This window comes from Strigops habroptila, chromosome 7, assembly GCF_004027225.2.
Source record: "Strigops habroptila isolate Jane chromosome 7, bStrHab1.2.pri, whole genome shotgun sequence".
Taxonomy (NCBI): Eukaryota; Metazoa; Chordata; class Aves; order Psittaciformes; family Psittacidae; genus Strigops; species Strigops habroptila.
The window spans coordinates 45,754,382-45,782,380 of record NC_044283.2 but is presented as its reverse complement, the minus strand read 5'-3'; the positions used below and the strand labels follow the sequence as shown (position 1 = coordinate 45,782,380).

The following is a 27,999-nucleotide window of genomic DNA, read 5'->3' as shown; positions in this document are numbered from 1 at the left end:
ATAAAGATATGACAGGTGAAGTGGCTTTGCCATGACCATAGAGCAAAGCAAGTGTCAGCACCCAACAGTCTATTACTAAGGTCTCTGTACTATATTATTTCTTTTTCTTCCTTTAATTTATTTTACAGAATCCTACCAGACAATGCAAGTAGTAATTTCTAGGGATGACTGTGTGCACCTCACAGTGTTCAGATTGGCTAAGAGAAATACCTCATGATTTGGCTGCTTATCCAAAATGCTCTGAGCTCAGAACTGGGTCAGAAGCCTCAGGCAGAGTAGGCTGTAGCAATATATTTAGTTCTTCCTTCTTTTGGTATGGCGGGAAAAGTCCAATATGGTTCCATGGCAGCACTTCAATATTGCCAGGGTGGTCCTTTCTCCAGAGTACTACTTCTTCATCTCTCTGCTGAACCAGAAGTGCCAGGATCCCCAGAAAATTCAGCTCAGGCTTTGAATTCAAGATACCTGGGGGATAAAAAGAAGCCATCGCTGTAAATAACTGTGTTCATTATGCCTTTTCTTAAAATCTTTACTTCTAAATTCCAGTCAGGTTTGTTTGCCTTTGTTAGCCTTGAGTCATGCCAAAAAAATAAAAGCAAATCTGAAACATCTTTTCAGCTTGTCTAACTTGCCCCCTCTGGATGTACCCAACAGGGGGATGGCCTGGGGGCTGTGCCCTTGTCTCTGCTATGCTGCTTGTGTTTTGGGGCTGTGCACAGCTTCTGCAGACAGCCCTGATGCAGTCTGGAGACCTTTGGCTCAACTCTCCCACTCATCTATAATGCTTTTAAAGGACTGCATCATTCAATGAGTTTTGAGTTGCAGAGGACCAGTCAAGCAATATTATGTGTGGGAAGCAGTGACTAAGAGACAGTTAGACAGAAACTTTCAAATAAAAACTGGTCAAATTATGGGCAGCTACTGTACTTAGTACATTTTAACTAGATGGGTCACAATGCTCACAGTTGTTCAGCTCTGCGACTGAGCCTCCTCTACAGCAATAACAGTGCATGCATGGTAGTGTATGAACCAAAGCTAATTACAGCAATAAACTGCTTCTATGCCAGGCTGTGAACGCAAGCCAGAGCTTTTCAGTCACTCTTTCTAAGTAGAAGATGGATACCAAGCCTTGATTGGTAAAGATGAAGATGAAATTGCTTTCTGTCTAAGATTAAGAAAGCAGGAGCTCAGTAAGTAACAGTGAAAGGTATGCGATGTACATCAGGCTTAAATACACACCTAGAAGTTTTTGCTGTGCTCTCTTAATACATAGTAAGGAGTAATCAATATGCTTACCAGAGTGTCTCTCTCTTGACTAAAGAAAGAACTCCCTTGTGCATCACGAGCTCAGCACAACATGGCTTGCTCTGTAGGGGCAGACTGTGCCTGTTTGATTTATATCAGGGTAAACAGGCGGAAGATTAAAATTGATTTGTCTTCCTCCCAGAGAGATAATTTTCAAGATGGATTCACAGGGCTCTGAATCAACATCCTTCATAAAAAAACCTGGCTACTCTGAACTGCATATGCTATAATCATACTTTCTGGTTCTCAGATGGTTGGCAGTTTGTGAAAACAAAATGATTTTCTAATACTCATTAATTGAACTTTCAGATAGTCTGGGAAGCAGATAAGCATATCATCCTCAATCTACAAAAGAGGCAAATGAATTCTGCAAGAAAGCTGGAAATAGAACTAAGATCTGCTTCCCAAGGCTGTGTTTTTACTGCAGTTCATTTTCTTCCCCTGGCTCTGTAGTTCTCTGTAGTTGCAGAGTATGTTGACTGTTGGATTGCTTGCCAACATTTTCCTGTGGCTGAGTCTTCAGTCTGCAGTCACATTTGCAGTATAGTTATTGCTCAGTTATTCAGCAATTAATGGAAGATACTAATCTGGAGTTGACTGAAACCCTGACCTCTTACCAGTACTTCCCAAATAGAGTTACCAGATTACAAAGCTTGTAACATCGAATCTGACCTACTAGATTCAATTCCCCTTCTTTGCCCTTGAGAATGTCATACTAGCTCCCAAAACTGATTGACCTCTTGGGGAGAGAACAGGTCTCTAGATCAATAAGAGTTTTGAGTTACTGGAGCTGTAATTCGTGGCACTCTGAGCATTTGAATTCTTAGTGAAAGCAGCAGGCTTTAAGGGCGCTTTTTATCTCAGGGTTTCGGCTTATTAGCTGGTACTCTGCTGATGTGTCCTGTATGCTTGACACACATTAATTAAGGTTATGATAAGAGAAAGCCTGTGAGTTAAATACCACATGTGCTCCTTCCCATCAGCTGAGTCTGATCAGAAAACTGAACTGCCAAGTAACAGGAAAAAGTCTGAGAGACTGAAAGAAATAGTGGCAGCTTTCTGTCTGGCTTGGATAGGCTTCCTTGTAAAATCACTCACCATCAGTAAATGGGTCTCTGTAGGGGTAGAGGCTATGATTTGCAAAGAACCCCTCCTCAGTCTCCTTGGTTAAGTTGTCCTCTCTCTTGAATCTGAACCCTCTAACTAATGTCCTCTATGCTAATATCCTCAACTTTCACCCATACCTGTGAAAGCTTTTAAAATCTTCCATTGTGGGTTTTGGTTTGGTTTTTTGGTTTGGTGGGGTTTTTTGGTTTTTTTTTTGTTTGTTTGTTTGTTTGGTTTTTTTTTTTGTTTTTGTTTTGTCTCTTTGTTTTGTTTTGGTCTGGGTTTTGTTTGTTTTTTTGTTTGGTTTGGTTTGTTTTTCCCAGGTCCATTTTCCCATTTCGCTAGGTATTAGATCCTTTTCTAGCTGGGGATGTTGTTGCCACTGAAGTGGAACATACTGGTTGGTTCTAAAAAGTGAAAAATGCTTGCATGCATTTTCTATTAAAAAAGAAAACGCAGAAGGGTTATAATATTCAGATCTTACACATCAAGAGCAGAGGTCTCTTTTTAGGTCTCTTTTTAATGTGTGCATTTTAGTTTGGTGTTGTTACTTGGAGAAAGCACTGCACTTAGGAAAGAAAAGGATTGCAAGGCAGGTTATATGTGCAAAATTCATCCCAGGAGATTAGAGGAAGTTTCTCAACCAGGAATTTGCCACAGGGCCAGTTCTGAAGGGTGGCGTGCCCAAAATATAATAGAAAACTCAGGTCAAGACAGAAGAAAAGGGATCACTTCCTACCTTCCTTGCCTGTGGCTAAGTGGTCTTCAGGCCTGTGCTGCCTTAAATCTCTATGTACTAGAGTCCACTGGTTTCTTTAACTTTTCTCCCTCCTGTGTGATACGCCTGGCCTCCCAGCTGCCCAGCAATGCTGCAAGAAACAAGCATCAGTGGTGTACAGATACATGTACTAGCTGTGCTCTGTTCCTATGCTGGGATAATGTTCCCATGGACTCCATAGCCAAGCCCAAAGCTTTCTTCTTACTGGAATCACTGACCTGCAGAACAAGCTCTCTGCATTGCTGCTTTGCTTTGATAGTGTGTAAAAGGCACAGCATTGCAAATGACCTTCTTTTAGGGTATACACAGGACTGGTATAAAATTAACTGCAGCCTCCAGATGGCCCACCCAGATTCTTCCCTAGCTCACCTCTCTCAGACCCAGAAAGCAAATTGTATCCCAGTATGTGCTCAGGTAGGCAGGAAATATTATAGATGCCACTGGACCTTCATCCACTTTTAAATATTTCAGTTTCCTTCCTTTTGCCTGTGTAGCTGGGCCAAAGGTCTAAGAAAGCAACAATTTAGCTTGGAGCTTAAAATGTCCCTAATTGAGTGGGTAGCTTGCTGTGTTCTGTCCTTGTTGCTGCTGTCTAAAAGAATTATCACAGCTGTCGTCAGCCTTTCCCTCTTACCACTGCTGGTTCACAGCATGTCCAACTGAGAAGCATAGTACCTGTTAAGACTCAAGGATTGCACTGCAGTTTCCCTCATGAAATCAAATCGTACTGAGGGTCGCTTGTATCTTCCTGACACCTTTCTCCTTACACAGCATCTTCAGCTGACACTTTACCTAGTGCTCCCTAATGTACAGTATAACGCCCTAATGTACCCTAATATCAAATGTTAATGTTTCTTACAGTCATATCCTGTCATGGAATTCTGCAGGTCTTACTCTGCAAAACTCCCACTAAGGGCAACAGGGGGAGTGGTTACTTAAGGGCTGAAATGGGACTATAAGAAAGTCTTTTCTCAAATATATGGTTTAATTTCTGCTTCTGATTGGGATGCTTTAGAACGGTACCTTTGGCCTTCTTCTCAAATAGTTTTTGAATGTGTAGGAACAAGTTGATAGGTATTGGATGAGGTTAAATCCAGCAATGCAGTGGTTGAAATGTCAGCATATTTTTTTCGGACATTGCCTTCGTGAGATCATCTGTCTAAAGAAACCTGCTACATCCTCTCCATTTTCCCCATCATTTTCTCCAGATATCCACTCTCTATCACCTTGAAATCTATGCTTGATACTCATATATATACGGTTTGGGATCCAGACCTACATCAAAACATTTCCTTTGTTCACAGTGGCTATGGAAAATGTACATAGATGGGAAAACGTGAGCTGGGGCTACTGTGGCTCTGGCTGCAAAAGGCAGGAGTGGGAAAAGATGATCATGTGGGTAGAAAGAGCAGGGGCAGTATTATTGTGTATGTGTGCAGGTACGTAAATTAGGGTATTCTCGGTAGAGATATCTTGTATTCCCATCTGCCCCAAAGCCCTGCACAGCCTCAAGCCTTTCAGCCTTTCACTCTGGCTTTTACTGTCTCCTAGCCTGAGGCCTCTCATTCTTAGGCGGGGCCCCCAGCTCATGTCAGTGTAGTGCATCTAGCTTTTCCCTGTGATTCATGCCCCCCTGCCTCAACCACATGGTTCACAGCCTCTCCATCTTTCAGCCACAACTCCTCTCTGCCCATCCTAGAGCTGTCTTTTTCCCAGGCTTCCCAGATCCTATGGTCCTGAACCTCTATGCTCCATACATCCTCCCTGCCTTAGAGTCTTAAAAGTTTCCCCAGAGCCCTTTGCTCTTTGCCATATTCTCCTCCAGTGTTTGCAGTCTGAGAAACAGGGGGCTGTTTATTCTCCCGTAGAGCCTCAGGTTCTTCAGTGCAAAGGTCTCAACATACCTCTTTTTCCTCTTTCTTGTTGTACTTGAAGGCAGGGAAGTAGGACAGGTCCAGCGTAGACCAGGCACATACTAGCCTTTTGTGTGCTGTAAGAATGGATAGCTCCAGGCAAGGTCAGTGAAAGACTAAGCCAAGAAAGTATAAGCATGGTATATGTTTTAGAAAATGTAGCCCTTTCTATTTCTCTTGGCAAACAAAGTGTCCAGTATTCAACACATATCTTGTGAACCAACTTCAGGCCCAGAGCTGCTTTTGAACTGTTAGCTGTGATTTTTCATGTGTTCATTTCTTTGTGTCACTGATCACATGGTAACATTTCTGATTCTTGGATGAATGATGTTTTCAAACAAAAAGGGGGATTTGGGCACATTACTTTTGGTTCAGAACTTTTCATGAATGCAGCCATGTGAAAATGTATTACATCAGTGTTTCCTGGATACTTGCTTTTGAAAGAAAGCTTACTTACATGAATGAAAGTTTGTGAAAAACAGCAATAATGAGGCACTATGATTTTTTAGGAGCCAGGGCTGGTGGTTAATTTTTGAGAATAGCAAACTATGATTCAGGGCAGTACAGAGCAGAACCGTGAGCCTGGCACAAACTGAATGTATGACAGTGTTTAAGAGTCATGGTTGCCACAGAAGTGTGACTGAGAGTTTAAAGTAAGATTACAGTCAGGAGGAGTGTGGAGCTTACCTGCTGTTTCATGGTATGTTTTCATAAGCAGCTTGAGCATTTGGCTCACAGTATTCTTTCTTCCCCCGCTCTGGTCTGTAATGTCCCATGTCTGTTTCAGCTGCAGCATCCCTGTGAGCTAATTCACCTCACTCACCTTGCAGAAAAGTGATGCATTTTGTCATGGGTCAATTTTCTGTCAGGCGATGAACTGTGTCTGTTCACTGGGAGTCCAACAAGTTCCTCAGTGCAAGGTAAGAAGTGGGAGGGTATAGCCAGAGCCTTTGAAAACAGACTAATGTTTGTCTTTTGCAATTGCATCTTTCCAATATTTGACCTTCCCTGATGAAAACCACTGGGACATATACATTGCATGTTGTTTGCTGGCTTGATACTTAGAGAATACAAACTACTGTGGGCTTCAGGGTGGGGAGAAAAGGGACCATCATGCCAGCTCACTTAGAAGGGAAAAAGCTGCATGTCTCTGTCACCAAAGAGCACAGAATGAGATCATGTGCCGCAAGCAAGCCCAGATCCCTGCAGTCACAGATGATAGAGTTTATGGGAAAAAGTGGCTTAGTGGGCTGGGAACAGCCAGGGACTACTGCAGACTGTTGTGCAAAGAGCAGCAGCCATGGGCTTCTCCAACCATATAAAGGTTATAATGCATTATGTTTTTGTCTGAGCTGCTATTGTCTTTCTGTGGAAAATAAATATATTATAAAGCTTTATAATACATTATAAAGCAAGATATGTACATTATAAAACAAAACACCAAAAGCACTGAAATAGCCCAATCCTCATCTAATAGGAGCAAGCTGCAAAGGATTATCACACTGTATTATCTCTTTGGAAGACCAGCTGACAATTATGTGCCTTTCTGGAGGGGGACAGGCTTTTGCCAAACTCAAGTCACTGGGCACCAAGCTGAAGTGCAAGTCTAGCATCTGAAACCAGACCCAACATATTCCATGTGCTGGCTTTAAAATGCTGGTGGCAAAATGATTTATAATATCACAGCTAAATCATCTTTAAAAAATGGGTTATTGTCAGTGCTAAAATCTACATTATTTTATTATACCAAGAGTAAGTGAACTGAAGCTTTGCTTTGAACTCCTGCAAGGGTAGATTTGTCTCAGTTTATCAGACTTGTGATTTTTCAGTCTGTACAAAGCCTGCCAGCTTGTTTGCATCAGAAAATTCATCTAGGACTTAAACTATGACTGACTAGAAATCTGCATAAACTTATTTAAAATCCTGTGCCACGTAGACTACTGCTAAAATGAAAGGTGAATACATTGCTTTGGTGCATCTCTGGCTTGTTAATCTGTCATCCTGAGCTTCTGTCATTCAGGCAATTTCACAGGTTCAAATTAAATGGCAAGTTGTGTCCTCCACCACACCCAGACCTTTCACCTGTCACAGTATTTAGACTGTAAAGAACAGGATGGAAAACAGGTTGCTTTCATCTCTACCGTTGCAGTTCACTAATCCCAGTACAACCACACTAGACTAGATGGGAGCAGAATCCTGACCAAGAGAGATATATATTCTGACATCTACTGTGCATCACATCCTGTCCACCACTGACCAAAGAGAGGCATTTTTTCCTTGCTTTAATATGCAGTGAGGTTTAAAAAAACCCAGCTTTCAAAAACCTACATGCAAAGCTGCATATAATCTGTATAATCAATATCTAAGCTGCATTCTACTCCACTCCTGTCGTACTCACGTCACTAACGTAGTTGGTGAAAAATCAGAACTGTTTTCTACTTACATGGAAAATAATAGGGTTGTTTGTAGCTGAAGTTTGAAAACATCCTAAATGGAAGCTGCCGTGTTCCTGAGAAGGCAAAGTGCTCTTAGAAGGTTGTTTTTGGTATCACATCTGTTCTTTGTTGCAGTCTTTATTATATGAAGCTTTCTACAGTAAATTGTCTCTCACCATTAAACTGATGAATATCTTCCATCTCCATTTATTGAGAAAACTAATGTCCCTGTACTAGATAGGCACATGGTGCTTGACTGCCTCAAAGTTCATGGAGACACAGTGTGAGAAAGTGGGCTTCAAATAATGCTTTTGTAATATCCAGGCAACAGTGAGGGGACACATGGCTGGCCTGCCTGGAGGCAGGAGCTATCTATGGACAGTAGGATGCTGCTACACCACATAGATGATACAAAAAAGGAAGTGAAGAATAGAAAAGAAGGGAAAAAAAAATGGTGAATAAAAATGATACCTGGAGCATGGAAAATGAAAGGTCATTTAAAATCAGTGTTCTATTTTTGAATATTGAATTTTCTTGACATTTTATCACAGAGTTGTTATTTCTGAAAGCAGCCTTCAATATAATTGGTCTGAGTTTTTTTAGGGAACAGATATATTGAAGAGTACCTGAGAGATCAGTGTGAATTAATGCATTTGCTCCTCAGGGATAAAAAACCATTCAGTCTGCATGAGCATCGCAAGCTGAAAGTGGTTATTTACACCTACTCTCTGCTTTAACATCCTATCTCAGAAAAAAGAGTTCTTATTCCACAGATAACAGTCGTTTCACCTGTCCTGTAATGTGATAGTACAGTGAGGAAGAGAGCCTACATGTCCAGAAAATCATGCAGGGGCTACTCCGCTGTACCCCATGAAATAATTTCTGGCCTCAAACCTGGAAGTCTGCTCTACCAGGATCAAGTCCTTTGATTTAATGGAAGATACCAGTCCTGATAAAAACAAGATGTAGTCAGTTCACCCTACCTATTTACTAAGTGGGAGAAGAATAACTCAGCTGTTAACAAACCTTGTTCACTGCTGTTTCAAAAAATAATATTACTTGCTTCAGCTGATAGTTGATGTCTGCATTTCAAGTTACTTGCTGCTTACTACTTGATGAGAGAACAGAACGGAAGAGAGGAAAAATGCTAGAGTGCAGGCCAAAGATGCACAACTGTGGTTGCAGCCGAGCAGTAGGGCACATGAAATCTGCTCTCAATGTACCACTTGTTTGTGTGGGGTGCTCTGGTGTCTAGTCATAAAACTTGAGCTCATGTGTAGCCTTTTACATTGGATCACTGGATTGTATTTCACTCACCTGGAGGGCTGCCTGTTTTCACAAAGCTGTAGCAATATAATACCTTTGAGATCTCTAGCATTCTACCTGATAGGATTGAAATTATTTAATGGGTTTATACAACTATTGGGAGGAATTGTGATAGCGCAGGCAAAAATACATGAAAAGAAATTTTTTTCATAATTTTCTCCTTCTACTGATTAGAGTCCTTATATATATATATATATGTATTTTTTAATAATTCGACTGCTTTTGACATTAACAGTCCAGTCATATCAATCCTGGATCCAGAGATCCAGGTACAAGATGAATAGACAATGAGCACAGTCATAACTGAGCAAGTGGCAGGGCTCAGGACTTTTGGGCAGAGTGCTGACAATGGTGTTTTTATTTTGTTAATGACTCAGTGTACTGATTCACCTATGTTTTAGTGAAAGCTGCCTCACTTAGAGAGTCTCACTGTTCAAACAGAGTAAGATTATTCCCAGCGGAAAAGCTTGCGAAAGTCCTCTGGCGAAACTGAAGACTAAATAAAACTTGGTATTTAAAAGAACATGCAGATAACAACTTTAGCTTTAAGCAATGTCAAAACTTTTTTTAGCCACTGTAAAATTGGTTTCCCAATTTTTTATTGGGAAAACAACATTCTTCAGTGCTGATTCAAAAGCTTTGAGGTATCAAAAAATATAGGTGACCCCTCAAGCCTCTGGTAATTGAATTTAGCCAGGGCAGTAGACCTTTAACAGCTGAAAATGGGGACTGGAATTGACGTAGGAGCTTCAAGCCATGGACTTTCACAGGGTGTTTTTAAAAGTTCTGCTTGTGGTACTTTTGGTAAAATGTTCATTCTTGTAATTAATAGATCAGATCACCTCAGAGGTTCTCTATCAAACAACCATCTGCTGACTCTGAGAGTTGCCTTGTTAGAGAAACTCCTCCCACCAAACCTAACCAAAACCTTCCAACACAATAGATTTGCTTCCCACCTGGAAGCACTTAAAGGATGTAAGTGGATCAGCATTCACTTCCTTGTTGATAAAAACCAGGTTGTTCTAAACGACTTGCTAAACTGTTGAACTATTTCAAGTAATGCACTGGATTTCACCTATCCCCCAACTTCCAGAGAGGCTGTTTGTGCTGGGAGGGAGGGCTACAAGGTTGCTTTGTTTCCACAGGGTGGGGGGGACCCAGCTGCCACCTTTGTGAGTGGTGTGTGGTGCTCTTGGCTGCTGGGAGAGCAGTCAGTCATCTGCAGATGGGAGACCATCCCGGCATGGGGCTGGCTGTTTATTTTCAAAGCCTTTGTACCTCAGGTTACTTGTAAGGCTGGTGCTTGGGGAGTTCTGCTAAAACTGGGCTGTATATATTCACTGGTTTGCCTGTAATTTGCAGCTGATGGAAACCAGATGGATGATTCTGTGCTCTGCAAGTCAGTATAGGAACAGGAGCTTCTGGCATCAGAGCAGCTTTCACAGAAAACACTGGGTTAAGATTCAGGCTCAAGCTAGATTGCTTCTTCTCTCCCCCCCTTTTGTCTATTTTTACTGCATCATTGGTATGTGTCCAAGGAAAGTCAGCCATATCATTCGGAAATACAAGGGGATAAACTTTTGACTGTTGGATCTCTTCAGGCTGAGAGACTCCAGAGTAAATGAACTGGGAGAGAGAGAATTAAAAGGAGAGATTTCTTTAGGTGAACTCTTTTGGTTGTCTGCTCTGCCAACAGCAGTGTAAAATAACGAAGAAACTGCAGCAGTCCTTTCCCACTGTCTTTCTAAATAATGTAAGTTACCCTTTCACGCTCATCTCTCTCTTTCTGCTTTTTCCGCTTTCGAGTGTTTTGTGAGAGCACTGGTTATACAGCAAGTGAGCTCTTGCCAGGAGCTATGCTGTGTGATCGAGGGAATCGCTTTGTCTCTCTTCTTTAAGTCAGGTCTGTAGCGGGGAAGCCGAGCAGCTTGACACCACCTTTCTTTGACAGTCGTGCTAGCTCGACTTTAGATGGCTGTCAAAACCTTTAAACCTTTTCAGCGTTTGTGCAGAGGTTCGTTTGTAGTTGGCAAAAGACAATAGCAAATGTTCTGATTGAACTGTGTGTGTCAGGCTTGCTGTAAGAGCAGGCGTTTCAAAGGGGATCGTGTGATGCTGTGTAAAGAGGACAGGATGTGACAAATGTTTCCTGCTCTTTAATATTTAAAAGAAATAATTGGAACAGAGCCAAGGAGTTTGCCTGGGAAAGAAGTAGTGATGCTTATTCAAAGCAAAATAACAACTGTGTAAATCTAAGAGGACAACACCAAGGTCTAATTAGGGGAGTTTACTTTTCCCAGGTGCTTAAGTTTTTGAAGTTGGCAGTTGGCATTCATGTTGCTGTACTCTGTTGTGCTTTTGCGAAGAGTAACATGAGCTATTACCTGGTGCGTAGCTCTCTGTAGGTTACTTACGTTGGTTGGCTTCCCCTCTTTGAGTTCATGTTACTATTTTCAAAATGCAGTCTAGGCAGACTGTCAGGCAGATGGATAAGTTTAAGTGAAAATAAGAGATTATAATGGTTATGTACCACGTAATATACCAATAATAAGACAAAAATCACCCTGAACTCACGCATTAGGCCAAAACATTACATGAATGTTCATTTATATATGGGGACAAATAAGAAAATTGTGGTGAAAGTACAATGACTAAATAAATATTTCTTAGATAAGGATGTGGCATAAAAAAAGTTGCTTTCTGTTCCAGCTTTGGATTTTTTGTCTTTGAGGGCAATGGATTTATTACCTGCATAACAGTTCTGTGGCCAGCTATTGTGACTTAATCACCAGAAGTTTTTTTTCTTAAAATTCCACATTGCTGCTTGTCTGAGAACTGAAATTAAATTGACTAGTGATACCAATGGGAGTTTCTAGGCAATTTGAGTATTTGGAACAAACTTGGGAATATAAACTTGAAAAGCACATTAAAAGGTTTGGTTTGTTAAAATCTGTATAAACTTGTTTATTATAAAGCTAGTCCCATAATTTTCTGGAAGATGGACACATGATACCTAAAGCCTGGAGTAGGTATAGAGAGAAGGTACCAGGAAGCTGCTGTACCTCGTCTTGGAACTGCGTTGTCCTGCTAGAAAACAAAGCCAGCAGAAAGAGGAGGTTAGTCTCTGTTTCCAGACAGTTTTTGAGGGGGGAATCATTCAGTTGGCTGACAAAGTGAAATAAGGCTTCTGTGCTTTGGCTCTCATCTACTGCTTACCATAAACCAAAGGTTTCCTCAAACTTCTCAGCAAAACATTTGGCAAACTTTAGTTGTGAAGAAACATCCTTGTCTGATCTGGACCTGCAGTGCCCACAGTTGGCTATAAAGAAAAGCTTGGGGTTTTCTTCTTTGAGGGCTCATTTCAGTCCTTGAGATTCATCCTTTTTAATGAGAAATGGCTTTGATATACACTTTTAATACACCATGGCTTTCCTCAGTGAGACGGCTAAACAGAACTTCTTTGTTGCTTCAAGGAGCACTGCTAACACATGCTGCTTGAGGGCCAGAAGGAAACATAAAGTGGATTTTATGACAGAACCAATTCTAGATTTGATTATAGGTTTTCTGGGAAGAGGGAAAAATAAAAATCAGGGAAACATTTATTTCAGCCAACTGGGAAAAATCTTTTGGTTTCTTTGTGTGATTCATAAAGGAAGACAGCAAACATATGCCATATACAGAATAAAAATTAGAAGCATATATGTTTAATGCCTTTTTGGGGGTGCTTAGGTGTTCGTCTTTTTCACAGAAGTGATTTTCCATGTACTAACTAGAATATTCTTGACTGTGAGGGTGGTGAGACATTGGTACAGGTTGCACAGAGAAGCTGTGGATGTGCCATCCATGGCAGTGTTCAAGGCCAGGCTGGGTGGGGCTTGGAGCAACCTGGTCCAGTGGAAGGTGTCCCTGCCCATGGCAGAGAGTTGGAACCAGATGATCTTTAAGGACCTTTCCAACCCAAACCATTCTACGATATGGAAGTTCAGTGATATCTTAGTTTTAAGGCTAAGTTTGAGACAAGCAATGTCCATAGCCTTACAGCACAAGTGCTGTCTGATTTCTGCTATGTCCAGCAGCATGCACAGTGTTTGGAAAATTAGACCTTACCTGGATAAAGATGCCAATACTAATGGGGGATTTCCTCAGCCCATGATAGTATTCTTTCTCTGGCAATACCAGTTTTAGCTTGAAGGTCAGGTTGTTTACTGGAAAATCCCAGATAATTGGTACTTGAAGCCATCATGAAAACATGCTGGGCATGTCTTTGCCTGATAATGGAATTTCATTAATTCATAACAAAACAAGGATTTGGACAGCTTACATAAACACAGCAGTGCCTGTGATTCCTTTGAGGAAAACTGAGGAATTAAATGAACTGAAAAGGTTTTGGGTGTCCTAATGTGAAGAACTAACTGTTGTGCATTATTATAGTGAAGCTGAAATGTAATCATCTGCATAAAGTATTAAACATACATAGTTTTGCAGAAACATGTAATACTACATCTAGACACACGAACTATTTCTACAAAAACAAAATCATGGTGCACTGTAGGTTAGGATAAATCCTTGAGCCAAGTGTAAAAGAATTGGATTTGATCAGTTGGCAAGTGTATTGTCTCATCAAATTAAATGTGCCTGAGGATACAAGTGTAGCTAGTTCATATCCAGCAGCAAACATATCTATTCCTCCAAATAATAAATTCAGTTTATAAAGAATGGTCCTTAATAAAATTACAGCATAGATTTAAATAGCTGTTTTAAGACCAGTGCAATATGCTGTGTTATAAAGAGCCATTAATTCCAAAGAAACCTTAAAAATTTTCTCTCGGGATTTTGCCCACCCATATTTTGCGGGGTAACATATATGAACTTGCTTTTATCAGTCAGCTTTCAGGGACCGCGTTAAAAAAGTTCAGTGACTGTCAGATTGAAATCCGCTACTGCAGATCCTACACTTGGCTAGCCGACACCTTCAACCAAAATTAGATATGCTATCTTCAGAGACTACAGGTTGTGGTTATGTTATTGCTAATGTTTGTGGGTTGAATAAAAAAGGGGGGTATGCAGGGAAGCTATGTGAAATGCATGTCATGAGTTGTTAAAAAAAACAGGACTGAAACAAAATCAATATTTATTGAAAAGAATAAATGTTGGAAAGGAAATAATGATTGTTTGGAGGTTTCTAAAATACTGAAGGGAACAGAACAGGGCTTAGCCTTCACATAAATAGACTTCACTTCTCTATACCTCCATTTGTGATAGATTACTTCTCAAGACACGCTTGCTGCTTCTGTTAGAACTGGGCCTGCTCTTGTACTTCTTATGTGAGATGAATGGATAGGAGAGAGTCCCTTGATGTGCTGTAAGGTTTATGTTAACATGTGACTGTAATGGAAAGAGCTGCTTGGTTGCAAACACTTAGCAAATGTAGTTCAGGAAGAATTCCTGTTTATGAGAAATTGTGCAAGATTTCTTTCTCTTCCTCTTTATTTTTGATCAACTGGAATAAAGTCTCCACCTCCCACTGAACAAAACTCAGGTTGATCTTTGGAGAGATTAAAGTGGCATTTAATGTCAAACTTTCTGTATTGTTTTAGTTCTATTTCTGTGTTTTATTCTGTGGTTTAAATAACTAAATATTTATTGTATAAATTCTAACATTAAAGGCATTTGTCTTTGTTTTCTACCACAGACTCTCTAGACATTTTCTGTCCCAGAATTTGTAGATGTATCTTGGCACTGCATGTCATTCCTTCTAATAATTGGGGTGATTGGCTATATTTGGATTGGGCGTTGCTTATTTTAAATGGTGAATTAATTGTCAGTAATTTAGTTTGATCACAGGAATAGCAGTTTGTAACTGGAATAGCATGAAGTTAAATAAATTACTTAATATGTCACTCTAGTGTACTGTATGGGGACAGCCAAGGATCCGGTCAGCCGAGAAGCCTGCTGGCAACCAGGCAGCCTTCCCACTTTCCAGCTGGACCTTAGGGCAATAACTCAAAAGCAAATCCCATTCAAAAGGAAGAATTGAAATAGAAATTGGAATATAGTTTTTGAGGTGCTGAAGAGATAGAGTGGCAGGTAGATGTTGGCTGGCTCCATCCATCTTGCTACTAGTTAGTTGCAGTAGGGTTAAAAGAGGCACAGCTAAATTAAGAAGGAGACTAATCATAGACATGTGAAAAATGTTAGCAGCATGTATTCTGGCACTTCTTACATTACATGGTGATCCTGTTAACACAAGCATCAAAATATATCCTGTATAGCTGGACTGCTACAATAGTTTACAAAGAAACTGCTGGCAGAATGGCTATGATGGTTTACTGTTAGATATTAAATCTAGGCTATAAAAACTTTAAGAATATGTCCTGCCACTGAGAGAAGACAACTTAAAAATGTACTGTAATGATGCATACTCTCAATGCTCCCCTGGAAGAACTGCAGAAGGCTGCTTCTTATGGTCAGCACTTTTGCTCATGTGTAAAAGTATTATTCATTCTCACTTTAAAGCCTTCTGAATATTGTCAGTTTTGGATGCATTTTAGGAGCAATTAATTAGGTAGATGATAATCTTCAGTGTTTATGCCAGGGCAGACTCCCTCTGTCAAAGGGACATAAAGATTGGAGTAGATGCAATTACTTTTGATCAAGTTCTAAATGCATGAGATGAGTGTTCAGCAATCTGCCTGCTCCTAATCCAGTATGGATTTATTTGTCTTAGTGTTATTAGTCTGCCTAAACATATGTATGATCAGTTTATTTTTGGGTGACTTTCTGTTCTTTTGTCATGTAAAGCTATTTGTTCTGTGCTACCACGAGCTTCTGTTCTTGATTATTTTTTTCTTTCAATTCTGGAAATATAGAGTGACATCCTTTCTTTTTGTGCTGTATTTTTTAATGTGTGTGCAATGCTAGGTTTGAGGATATCCCTTCACTGAACTCAGAATTCAGAAAATTGTCATCTATACTGTGCCTGTTTCCTTCTACATCAAAATTTAGTGGACCTTGGTTTATTTGTGAGCTTAAAGGTGCATGGTATCTACCAGTGTGTTTTGTGAACTACTCAGGAGTTGATTTAGCAAGGAAAGAGCAGTGGCTAGATTATTCTCAGCTATATAACTCTGACTAGTATGAAATGGAAGGATGCTTCTGCACCTTGTGCAGAACAAAACCCCTCCAAAACAGTGATGAAATCATGTGCAAACACACGTGACGCAATTACTTACAGAACAACCAAAACAGATTGCACTCAAAAAATTTTGCTGAACTTGGAAGTGCTCTTGAAAAGATCTGAACAATTATGTTTTTATGTGCCTCTGAATGCATTAATCTCTATAGTGGTTCTTGGGGAGAGTATGTGTACCATATTTAGCCCTAGCCATATTTGGCCCATGATTTATATTGCTAGAGAACTTGCTTACTCTGTGAGAAACAGGACGTCCAAAAGAGCAGATGTCACCAAGTTCAATGATGTCAGGTGTCTTCAAGGCCACCCTGGTTCTTCTGAAAACAACTATATGTTATAAATACTGTGAATCAGCCTGCTTACAAATTCCTCAGGATCTAAAATGACCCCTAGGAATGATAACTCCGGGCTGAGGAACAAGCCTTTTGCAGCATACATAAACTGTCGAAGAGATAAAACTGCCACAGTTTGTCTGCATTTGCATAGTATTTTTTTTTTTAAATTCCTTTTCCAGTGAGGAAACAGTATTCACCTAATACCCTTCTACAACTTTCTCTCTCAAAATCCCTATATTGGTCGACGTGTTAATGTAAACCTTCGGGGATTAACTCCCACATGGTAAGCTTCTGCAGATGGGCTTTTTTTTTTTTTTTTTGGTATCTTGACAGCAGATTTAATTTGTTGTTTAGAGCTCAAGTAATTACACTGTACTGAGGTTAGGAAACCTACAGCCCAAAAATCAGGTAGAGCCACAGCTCAATTTCATACCGTCTCAGGGGGTATTTTGTCCTGAGTGTTACTCTGAGACAATATTATGGTATGAGTTAGTGCGTGGTCTATCCAATGTGCTTGAAAGGCTTGCTGGACCCTCCACAAAACCTAGGCTCTTCTCTTTACCTATTTACCTATTCTTAGTCTGCTCTGTGTAGTCTTGGGAACAACTGACCTTTCTGCATCTCAGTTCAGAAAACATTTCATAATAAAGAGATAAAATTAAGCGTTGCACCATGAAGATTTCATACTATTTCTCAAATATGCAGTGTTTTTTTTTTTTGGTTTTTTTTTGTTTTGCATCCAAAATAGTTGGAAATAAATTTTGATTGTGAAATACAAACATGTTCTGAGATACTTCATTACTAGTCAAAGATGAATAATTTTCCATTCATTCACAAATGTAATGCCTTACTTAAAATCTCTGTGGAGACAAGTGCAGTCTTTTATTACTGGAAACAGTATGTAGTAGAGGACTGTTTTATAAGAACTGCACTACATGCTCTGTGTAGGCATAGAACACCCTCATCCCTTAGCTTCCTCATTCTAATGAACTTTTTTACTAGTCCCTCCTAGAAAAGTAAAATAAGAATTAAAAACCCCAGACTAGACTAGTGCATGCAAAAATGTTTCCTTAAAATAAGGTGAATTTGCAAAAAATGAGCGGTTCCATTTTCCTGTGCTTGCAAAGTCCAAAATTTTTATCTGTCTTAGCAGCAGCTGACACATTGCACAGTCTTAAATACAAGTAAGTAGAAGAGCAGGAAGGCTTCTTCCCATATTTAATTTTTATGATGGATCTTTATCTGCACTCCTGAATGGTGGCCTTTACCCTCTGAACAACCACCAGTTCCCCTCTGGGATGTGCTCTTGCAGAAGGCCTGCTTGGAAGGTGTGCGCTCTCTGGAGGGACTTCCGTTGAGGAACATGGACAACTTTTAAATGAGGAGAACCAACGTAGTAATCAAGGAATGATTTCCCCAAGCTCTATGGCATTGCTTTTGGAATAATACAGAGTACCTCTGCAGAGAAACAAGACAAATGTCACTCTCACAGAAATATCACTAGAAGTTTCCTTTTTTTTTCTTCTTGAAGATAAAGCAAATTTGAAAAGGCAGGAAGTAGTGGGGAGATATGGTAGGTTAGTATCGTATTCACTATGAAAGGGTTCTCTGCTTAGGGTGTGTCTTGTTTGTATGACTTAGAAATGGGTGTATGTGCTAAAGTGGCATTTTTCGTGCAACAGTAGTGTATTAAGGTAGCTGTCTGATGGATTCATTTTACCTGACATCCCTGAATGGCAAGGCTCTGCAAAGTGACAAAAACAGCCCTGTGGAGCCGTTAATGGCCATTAACTATGCCAAAAGGGAGTGGCTACTATGACAGCCCTCATGATATCTACACCAAGTATTTTGAAGGTTTGTCTGGACCTAATTAAAAGTAAATCTATCTTAGCCTTATAATTTGGATAGTGGCTGACAGTGAATGCCTACAGAAGGGCATTTGAATAGATCACACATATCATGGTACTCTTCCGAATGCTCTTTCATATTCAGTGATTTGTGCTTCCAGTTATGCCCCTGGTAGAGGTGGTGTCTTTGTATTTTAAAATCTTTAATCAATTTATCCACTGTGAAATATTAACAACTGTAGCATCCCAGGGCAGTGGGTTTCACAGCTCACAGGATGGCAGAATATCCAGCACATCTGTGGACAATAAAATAGGAGGAGTAAAAAGCTATAGATCTAAATTGTGAGTAAAATTTAACTCAGAGTACAGCATGCTCCACCTACAAAAACCCTAGTGAATGCTGTTTCATCAGGCTTTCAAAAGCATTTAAGTGAAATACATCCTAATAGCCCCTCACTGTGGTATCTGAGGAGAAGTATTTCAGTACCTGAGATAGTGCAGACTCTGTATGTCCTGTTTGTAACTGATTTTCTGCCAGGATTTCTCAATTACTTTTAACAGCAATGCCCAGAGCTGGTTTCTTTACATACACCTCAAACGGGTTTTATCGTTTACTCATATAACCTGTATCAGTAACAACATGATACATCTTGTTGCAGTCATCACAAGGACTACTTCTAAAGTGTCAGTTCTTGTATCTGCTCATTGAGTTTGCAAAGGGAAGAGATTTCTAAGATCTGCTCCTGTTCTCTGACTGCAAAAGATTCAGGCTATCTAAGCTACTATCTTGCACCTCTTTCTTTACAAAAATAGTTCTTATCTAAATCAATGGCTAGCTATGAAAACTTATTTCATAGTCTAGAAAAGTACTTAGTGTCACTGATACGGTTAAATGGTAATAGCTGAATTGTGTGAGGTGTTAAGACATGGGCTACCTATGCTTGCACAGGATTTGTGTTCTGTGTAGCTGGTGCCAATCACAGTGGGATTCTGGCACTTGGAATATATTTCCAGGTGCTCTCTCAATCTGAATGATAATGTGGCTGATTTAAGTCAATATTGTGCTTAGCTGTCCTGATTCCAGTGTTTTTTCCAGGTGCTTTTTTTCTTTAAAAAGATAGCTGCATTCACATGGTTATTGTTTTCTAGACTGTCTCCTGATTTGATTTTCATGTACTTAAAAATGTATTTGTTTTCCTGTAAAGTAAAATGGATGCGTTTTTGTATAGAAATGAATGTACTGTGTATCCTAGTTCAGCTTGGGAGAGCCTTAAAATTGTGTCATGTAAGTGGTTCTACTTGCCTCCTCTTTCAACAGCTGCTGCTTTGTAAGCTGTGGTGTAAGTTAAAAAGATGGATATTCTTGCAGGCAGTTATGTATGAGGGTCTTCTGAGAATGTAATTTTTGCAGAAGTCTGACCTATGTCAGTGCTGGGCATTTGCTTACAAATAGCCTGGCAATGTCCCTTGGGCATCTAGCCTGAACCTGCCTTGTGTGGTGAGAACCTGGGAGAGATGTCTAACAGAAAGCTTAGGAGAGTTATTTTTGGAGATGAAGGATAAAGGTGGACACCTTTTACTACTGCTGCTCCTTCCAGCTTGTGTCAGCTATAAAACCTTGTACCTCAAGGAAGAGACTTGAGGAAAACCTGGTCTGAGCCAGAGTAGCTGCTTGGTAGGCCCTGAGAGAGGGTCACTAGGACTGTCTGCCTGCTTAGGGGTACGGTGGCTTTGCAGTCAATAACCACATCTTACTGTGACTGAAGTGAAACTCCGCAGTGGAAACGCATACTGGGAATTGATGCATTTTGCAGATAAGGCACGAGGTATGGGGAACGCTTCGTCTCTGCTGTAGAAAGGTTTCAGCTTTTTCCCATAACAACAGTTCTTTAAATAGGAGTGCTGGCATGCAGTCAGCAAACGGTTGTCCTTGCTGAGGGCTGGAAAGACGTGTTTACTGGGTGAAGTTCAACCATGGGGTGTTTCCAAGTTTTGAACTGCTGGCCCTGACTCCTGCTAAGTCAAATGGAGTGACCTGTGAGTGTGGAAGAGGAGGACAGGGCATTGCAGCCAGCACACTCGGGCTCTGTGTGCTTGGAGCACCCTACAGGAGCTGTAGGTGGCTTTTTGTTACTGTTGTTTGGCCAGTTCAGCTCCTGTGCCTACAAGCATTGTTAAACCCATGGAGCTTCTTTTGCCAAGGTTGTTCTGACATTGCTTCTCCTTTTTGCTGGTGCTGCCAGACTACCTGCTGTGTGCAGATATGTGTTTACCTACTTGCTGTGAAAGTTCAGTGTTGCATTTTTGCCAACATAAAGAGCCTGCCTCGGTAAACCTCTGCCTGCCACTTTATGCCTGAGCAAGGTTTTCGCTGAACCCAAGGACAATATAAATATTTAGACATACTGCTGGTTTTTTTAAAGACATATCAGTTCATAAGAAGACTTAGCAGACAGAAGGTAACATCGCTGCTGGGCTCTGGGCAAGAAAATGAGGTGGGTACTGTACACAAGCCAAGGTAAACATGTAGGTGCAGCAATCAGTATTTCATCTTTTAAACAATGGAAGTGCTGCAGAGGTCGTGAGCCTGCTCACAGGCTAGAGAGGGGCTCTTGCTTCTGCCTCCTTCTTAATCCCTCTCCCAAGATTTTTTTTTTGGCAGAAACCTTACCTGCTCAGGCACCCTATCTGCTGTGCACTGTGTACTAAGAAGACGTGAGTTCCTTTGCCTTCTGCCTCATAGTTTGCTTCTTTAACGCTTATATTCCATCTGCTGTTTCTTGCTGTGAAACACCTAGTTTTTCCTCCCAGTTTATTTTCCATATGCTGTATCTGCTGGGAAATGGGGTTTTGAAGGCTGCAAGAAAAAAATTCTAAAGGGCTGGCAGTCTCTAAGTTAATCTTGTGAAGAAGTTACATGGCATGTAGTGATTGCTGGGTGCTGCCTTCTCCCTTGCTGACTCTAACTTTGCGCTAGTTCAACAAAATCCTGCTGTAATAAATGGAAACAGAAGCAGAGGAACTGCTTCTTTTGCAGTGATGAACAGAGAATATATGACTAAGCTCCAGTACCCAATGTATATCACCTCTCCTAAAGGGAGAGTTACAGAACTGTAAGATCAAGTGGAGATGCAGTGTGGGGCAGATCCAGAGGTGAGTGACTGGAGGGGATGGTCTCTGAGCAGTTCAGCCTTCACCACACAGCTCAATCCCAAAAGCACTGAGCATTTGTTACTTGCCTTTATTTTTCTTGCCATTGCTGAGCAACTCCGAAGAAAATGCCTAGTGCATTTTAAAACGTACCTTGTATCTGACAGTATGTAGGAAAGGCCAGAGACATCTTTCCAAGTAGATTCCTGCTCAGTCTCCTGCTTTTTGTCTGTACTGCCTGTTATCCTGTGCCTGGAGAGGTTAACAGTGGTTAGTATCGAGTCTCCATGGAGCAATTTTATTTCAAGTAGCATTTCAGAGCAGATGTTTATGGAAGCAGCAGTGATTTGATGTGCAGTTTTAATTATTTGTCAGTTCAGCTTGGCTTTATTTGAGCCTGTGTACTTATAAAGGCTGAACAGAGATGCGTCAGCGTTAACAAAATAGGTAGGCCTAGGGAGTTAAAAATGTACGGTTGTAAGGGTGATGTTAACAGCACTTGGTAGTAACCAGGATAGGGGGCTTTTCACTTTTCACTATGCTCTGACTCGCTGCTTTGGATGGCAAGTGTACAATTTTAGATCCTTCTACTTAGGCTTGTACAACATCTAGCCCCTGAAATAATTACTTGGACCTACCGCACTGCAGATGTTTTAATAGCTCATCTGAGAATATGTCATTTTATTAAACATGGAAGGGGCCCTAAATGACAGCATTTAACCTGATATGTGATGGTTTAATCCAGTCATTTCCTTTGGCATGCCTTCTCCCCCTCACTTCCTACCCTTTTTCTCTGAAGCCTTGTTTGTGAGAATGTTGTCCATTTAGTTGGGGATTCATGGACTTCCACTGCAAGCACTCAAATTGTCCTTACACGTACAGTAAATCCAGTATGCTCCAACCGTGATGGAATTTAGTGTGCAAGGTCCTGACCCAAGATGACATCCTGAAAACCTCAGACAGACAATCTTGAAGTAGGTATCATATCTCAGTTGAGTGATGACTGTGTGACCACACGAGCTCTGACCTGCCAGTCTCATCCCTTGGTGTGTGTAGGGCAGCCACCAGCAGGTCCTCTCTTACGTCCAAGGACTGGACAGCTAGGAGGTGGGGTTTGTGGGGATGGAAGCAGGACTATTGCACCACGGAAGGGTGGTGGAGAAGGGATTCTGCGGAGGCAGGCAGAAGTTGTGGGGATGGGGAGAGAGAAGAAAAGGGGGTATTAGATTCCACTCATAACCCCTTTCCTCCTCTACAAGAATATAAAGCATTAGCATGTTGATGACTTAAGAGGCCCACCCCTGCATTTCAGATGTTCACCCTGTTATAAGCTTTACTTACAGACTGAGGAAAGAAAGGAGGAAAAAGCAACAAAGCATTAAATATGTAAAACTATTAAGCAAGGCTTTCATTTATAGCAGTGGCTTCTTTTCTTGTTATTCCTGTGCCTTTAGCAGTTGAAAGCTTTTAAAAGAAACCTTGTTCGTGACATCAAAATCTGACTGGTACTGAGGGTGAGCCCATTGCTGTGCAGAAGAAATGCCAGAATGCAGTCACTAGAGGTTGTTTCCGGTGTCTGAAGTGCTTGGCCCTGCAACCTCAATGGCAAATACCCGAAAGGGAAAGAGTAACACAGAGGGAAGAAAAGCAGTTGGTGCTGCCTGACTTGCAACATCAGTGCTGGATACAGGCAGGGAATGCAGTCACTGCAGCCAAGCTTGGGCTGGCTGAGCCAGGAGGCCAGGCTGTCCCAGCCTCACTGCAGTTGTGCTAGAAAAGCTGCAACCTTGGCAAGCTAAACTAGGCGTAAGCAGAAGGTAGAAGGAAATAGAATAAGGTGACAAAGGCATAGGAGGGTGGGTGCTGGTGGGGCTGGGAAGGTCTCCAGCAGCCCGGCATTACATCCCAGGCAAACCTTTGAAGTTCTTTGCCTCCCAGGCTGTGACAAGCCATGTGTTGGGTCACAAGCTTCAGGGAAGAGCATCTGCTCCACTGGATCACAAGATGGGAGAGGGGTTATGGCTCCAGGCTGTGGCTGGTGGGGAGGAACCAGGACCTAGCAGAGTTCCTTTTGGGGCAGACGTGCCCTCTAGCTACAAACCCACAGTGGGAGGAAGCTGTGGCTCTTCCCAGGCCATGTGAGCTACAGCCTGGGCTATTGGAGACTGTGGAGTTGGGGCTGGAAGCTGCTCTTGCTCTGCGGAAGCTGCTGGGTCTGCATGGGTAAAGAAAGGTAAAGGCGCCTCCACTGCTGCTGTTTCATGAGGATGACTAAGGCCCCTTGATTCCTGGTGTGGGCATGGTCCCACAATGACAGAGCTTGGTGTTTTCAACCCACCTGCTTTCCTGGCACCAGGGTCAAATTAAGGACGTTGGAACTGGGCGATGGCTGTAACAGCCCATCCTCTCTTATATATGTGTTCCCAAACTAGCCCTCATTCCCACCATGTCAGCTTTGGGTAGTTGATTTCTGGTCTATCACACCTCTTATTTTCCATTCAGTCTTAATTGCCAGGACTTTATTAGCTGGCCATTTAGTCTGGGTTAACCCAGTATTATTTTTTTCTGCTGACCTTACAATCCCTTTCCTATAGACTGAGTTAAACTACTCTCCCTTCAGTCAATTTATAGTACAGGCTTCAGTGCAGACCATTAATTTTAACCTGGCATGTTTGGATGACTTATTTAATGTTAGGGAAGGATATACCAATATCTACCTATGGTCTGTAAATTAGCTGTGGGGTTTTTTGGTAACTTATTATTAATGGGCTCCCTAACAATATGAACTGAGGTTGTGTTTGGAACAGGGAAAAGAATAATTTTTTCAAAACCCATGACATTTACAGGGGCTAGATCAGTCTTCTATGACACTATAAAGATGGCATGTACTATCTATTTTCTTCTCCTGAACTTAATCCACAAATCAACAGTGATGCAGATAAATCATGGAATCCTAGAATGGTTTGGGTTGAAAAGGACTTTAAGATCATCTAGTTCCAACCCCCCTGCTGTGGGCAGGGACACCTCACAGCAACAACGATGAGTACAGCAAATTTCTGAGGGAAAGTAGCCTGTTCTTTTTAAAACAAAAAAGACAAAAAAAACCAAACACAAAACCAAAACCAAGCACATTACAACAACCCCCACTCTCATCTCCCAATTCAGATGACATACACATACAATACACCCATTTGAAACAGACTGGTAGTAACTGCTATGGGGGTAAAGTGCACAACTGTTCACTGAGCTACAAATCCATTTCCTCTTCACTAGGGAGAAGAAAAACACATATCAACATTCAACATGTAAGAACAAAAATCACAAGGGAAATTCTAAGACTTTTGTCTTGTTTTCCTTGCCACAGTAGCACATTTTTGTCTTGTTGAAGAAGCAGGACTATTTGCAGAATATCAGCTCCTTGTCAGCAGGCAGTTTCTCAGAGTTAATTATAAGAGAACTGCACTTTGAAGCAATCCTCATTTGGAGGTGCAGATCTCTGTGAGAGTGGCTGCAGCTGTGGCTCCTTCAGACTCCTTTGGCCATGAGGTATGTTGTGGGATCGGTTCTGATTTGAAGGGTATGTAGTCCTTACTACTGACTGTAAATGGAAATAGTAATTTGAGCAATACTCGTCATTCTGTTTTAGTGTATGTAAATTTGATGCTTGAAATGAGCAAGGAAAGCAAGCAGCTAAGTGTTGTCTGTATGCTTCAGTCTGAGAGTTTTCACCTTGGTTCGGGGGGGGAGGGCGCTACTCCTGAATTTTCTCTTGATTTTTGTTTTACGTGTGTCATTGTTCCAGCGGTGGAAACAAAAGGACTTGGATCTCCTTGTGGGAGTGAAATATGCTGCTTGCTCTTTGCAATGGAAGTTCCCTAGACAGTTTAAAAAGAGAATAAAACCCCCCAACCAATCATAAAAACCCACTCCTCCAAAAACGTGCCTGAAATCTCTGGCCGCCTTTTTAAACTGTGAACCCTGCTGCACAGATGCCTGCTGCTTCTGAACTGCTGAATGTTGGAGCTAAAACGAAACATACTTTGTTCTCTCTCTTTGACAGAGTTAGGACATATTGAGGGAATCAGAGGAGCAGTGTTTTGGCACAAGCACCCAAAATCCTAACACACGCACACACGCTGCCTGATGTTTCATTTCAGTTTATAAACTGGATTACAACATGCTTTCACCCTGTGGGCATTACCCAGGGAAACCAAGCTGGATCTGCTTGATGCATAAAACAGATCTGGTAAATGATTGCCAAGTGAAAAGTAAATGATGTATGAGGAATCTGTATTTTTAACAGGAATTTAGATTACTTTTCAGCCATGCTAAATGATTATTAATTCTACTTACCTCATCAGTGCGAGAATTGAATAAACTCTATTCTGGAAACTGTGCTTGAAAAGCTTAGGACAACATTTTAAACTTCTGAAATAACGATATCTGTCCTAATTAAGTCACAGTAGCTCAGACAGTGTTTAAACCCCACATTTTTTCTTCTTGATGCAAATGGACCTTTGTGTCCTTTTATTTGTGGGAAGCTTTGTTAGCCTCAGTTAGCTGAAATACTTGCATATGATTTGCTTTTTCAAAAGAAAAGATACACTGTATTTAGAGATGCAAATACTACCTAGTCTGCAAAACCCACCAGCTGTTCTACTGGAAGACAAAGCTAATTCCATGTTGCTTTACTTCAGTAGTGTCTGTGTATTCACATGCATCTTTTAAACAACCTTCTCTGCATAGCTGAAAAATACCAGACTCTGAATTTCTTTTGGTAATAGCCAAGTTAAATCTGAATTGATCTGTGATTTTACTTTTTTTAAAACAAATAAATAGATTAACTAAGAGAATACACCTTTGCATTAATGTTTGTACAACAGTTGAACAGACTGTTAGCTCTGATTCTCACGTTCCTTGAATATGAGTTTACTAATTGCTGCCTTAAATATTTGACTTGAGTCTGGGTCAGGTCAAATATGCAGCTCTGTAGTAGAAGAAACTGCTGCTGGTTTGTGTGTCAGTAGCACAGCTTTCTGAAGAGGTTCTTCGCTTCTTCTTTAAACATCTGGCGAGACAAAGAGCGCTTGTGGGGGTCTTTTGTAGCTGCTGGAAGTTGGAGCAGGGAAGAATTATGTCCCAAGAAATACTCTGAATCCTTGAAAAATCAAGGCAGAATAGCGAAGTGTTAAACTTTGTCCCCTTTACAAACGAAAGTGCTTTCGTTTCATCTGTGGTGACTGTCCTGGTAATGGGCGTTACGTAATATTTACTCTCCCCTTCGGAGTTAAATCCTTTTTCCTATTCCCAAGCAATATTTGCATATGTATTTGTTAGCGGCATTGAGATGCCAGATGCACAGCGGTAGCCGTGCCTGCCTGCTAATCCTGTAATAACATTCTGGTGACCAAATTCAATGGCCCTGCGCGGACCCTTGAAACAGCTGATTGCTGAGTAGGGAGGGAAAAAAAATCACCCAGCGAATCTCGTCGCAGCTCTCTGCTGCATCCCTATCCCACAATCCCTTGCACCATTTGCTGCAGTCTTTCTACACAGGCTGAGTGAGAAAAAGATGTGCTAAATAAAGATTGATTGGTTTGAATCCTGAAGGGGTCTCCCCCTTGTAAATGACCCGGGGGAAAAAAAATTCATGACGACTTCTCTGGGCCTCCTCTTGTTCTTCCATTTTTCTTTCCACCTGTCCTCTCCGTGGAATGGAGCGTCATTCCTTAGAGCACAAAATCTGTCATGCATCTAATAATGACTGTGCTGTGATAGGGATTCTGAGACAGTTTTACGCGTGAGGCTTGAAATATTGACAGATGATGGTTTGTTCGTTTGGATTACTGCGGAACTGCAGCTCCATCCCTGCAAGGATTTTATCCTCAGCACTGCACTGATTAAGCTATTTTTCTACAAAGATGGGTAGGTCTAAATAATGCTCAAGTTGTCTCAGTGTTGTTCCTGGTGGCTGCTGCTGGGTTGCTCCTTCTGTTTCAGCCACCAATCGTTCATTATGCTTCTGCATGCTGTAAGAATGAAGAGGGTTGCTGTGTTTTAAACAGGGCACCCAGCTGATTGCAAGAGTGGGAGAGAAAGGAATGCAAATTTAGCTTATCAAGCCTTTTACACAAGTGGACTGTGTGGCGGTTATGATTATTAATTTGTGTGGTGTGTTCTGTATCAGCTAATTTGGGGGCTGCTATTAGAATCTGTTCCGTATTCCTAAAGACTTTGGATACATGATATATATGTTTTAAGGACTTTTAAACCCCAGCTCCCCCATTCCTTGGAGCAACAATATCGAGGTTCCCCACCCTTTCTTACAGCTCTCGAGGCCTAACCGTTCCTTTGGAAACGTTGCCATTGGAAACCTATTCATTCATAATACATGAATAGACCCTCTAGGTTGTGAATACCATCGATAAGAAGAGGATGAACAAGCTGCAAGCAGTTTGTTCTCTTCAGGCTGTACTTTCAGGCTAGTCGCAGCTCTGGCTGGGTGGAGTTCAGTGATAGCAGTGTATCAGCAACAGAGAATTCTGCACTTTTAGGAATAAATCCTGGAACCGAACAGACAGTTTTAAGTTTTCTAATGTCTTTTTCTTGGC

General features: G+C 41.2%; 1 protein-coding gene across 7 annotated transcripts in view; it reads left to right on the top strand.

Moving 5' to 3' along the window:
- The window catches only part of TRIM2 (tripartite motif containing 2), an 88,433-nt gene that overhangs the window by 18,482 nt on the left and 41,952 nt on the right, over positions 1-27,999 (top strand). The window contains exon 1 of one of the 7 annotated variants that reach the window (XM_030491798.1): positions 26,895-27,313. The exons of the other annotated variants lie outside the window; for them this stretch is intronic. The gene's annotated coding sequence lies outside the window, so the exon portion shown is untranslated. Of the gene's footprint in view, positions 1-26,894; positions 27,314-27,999 lie in introns of those variants that run through there. 7 annotated transcript variants of the gene reach the window in all.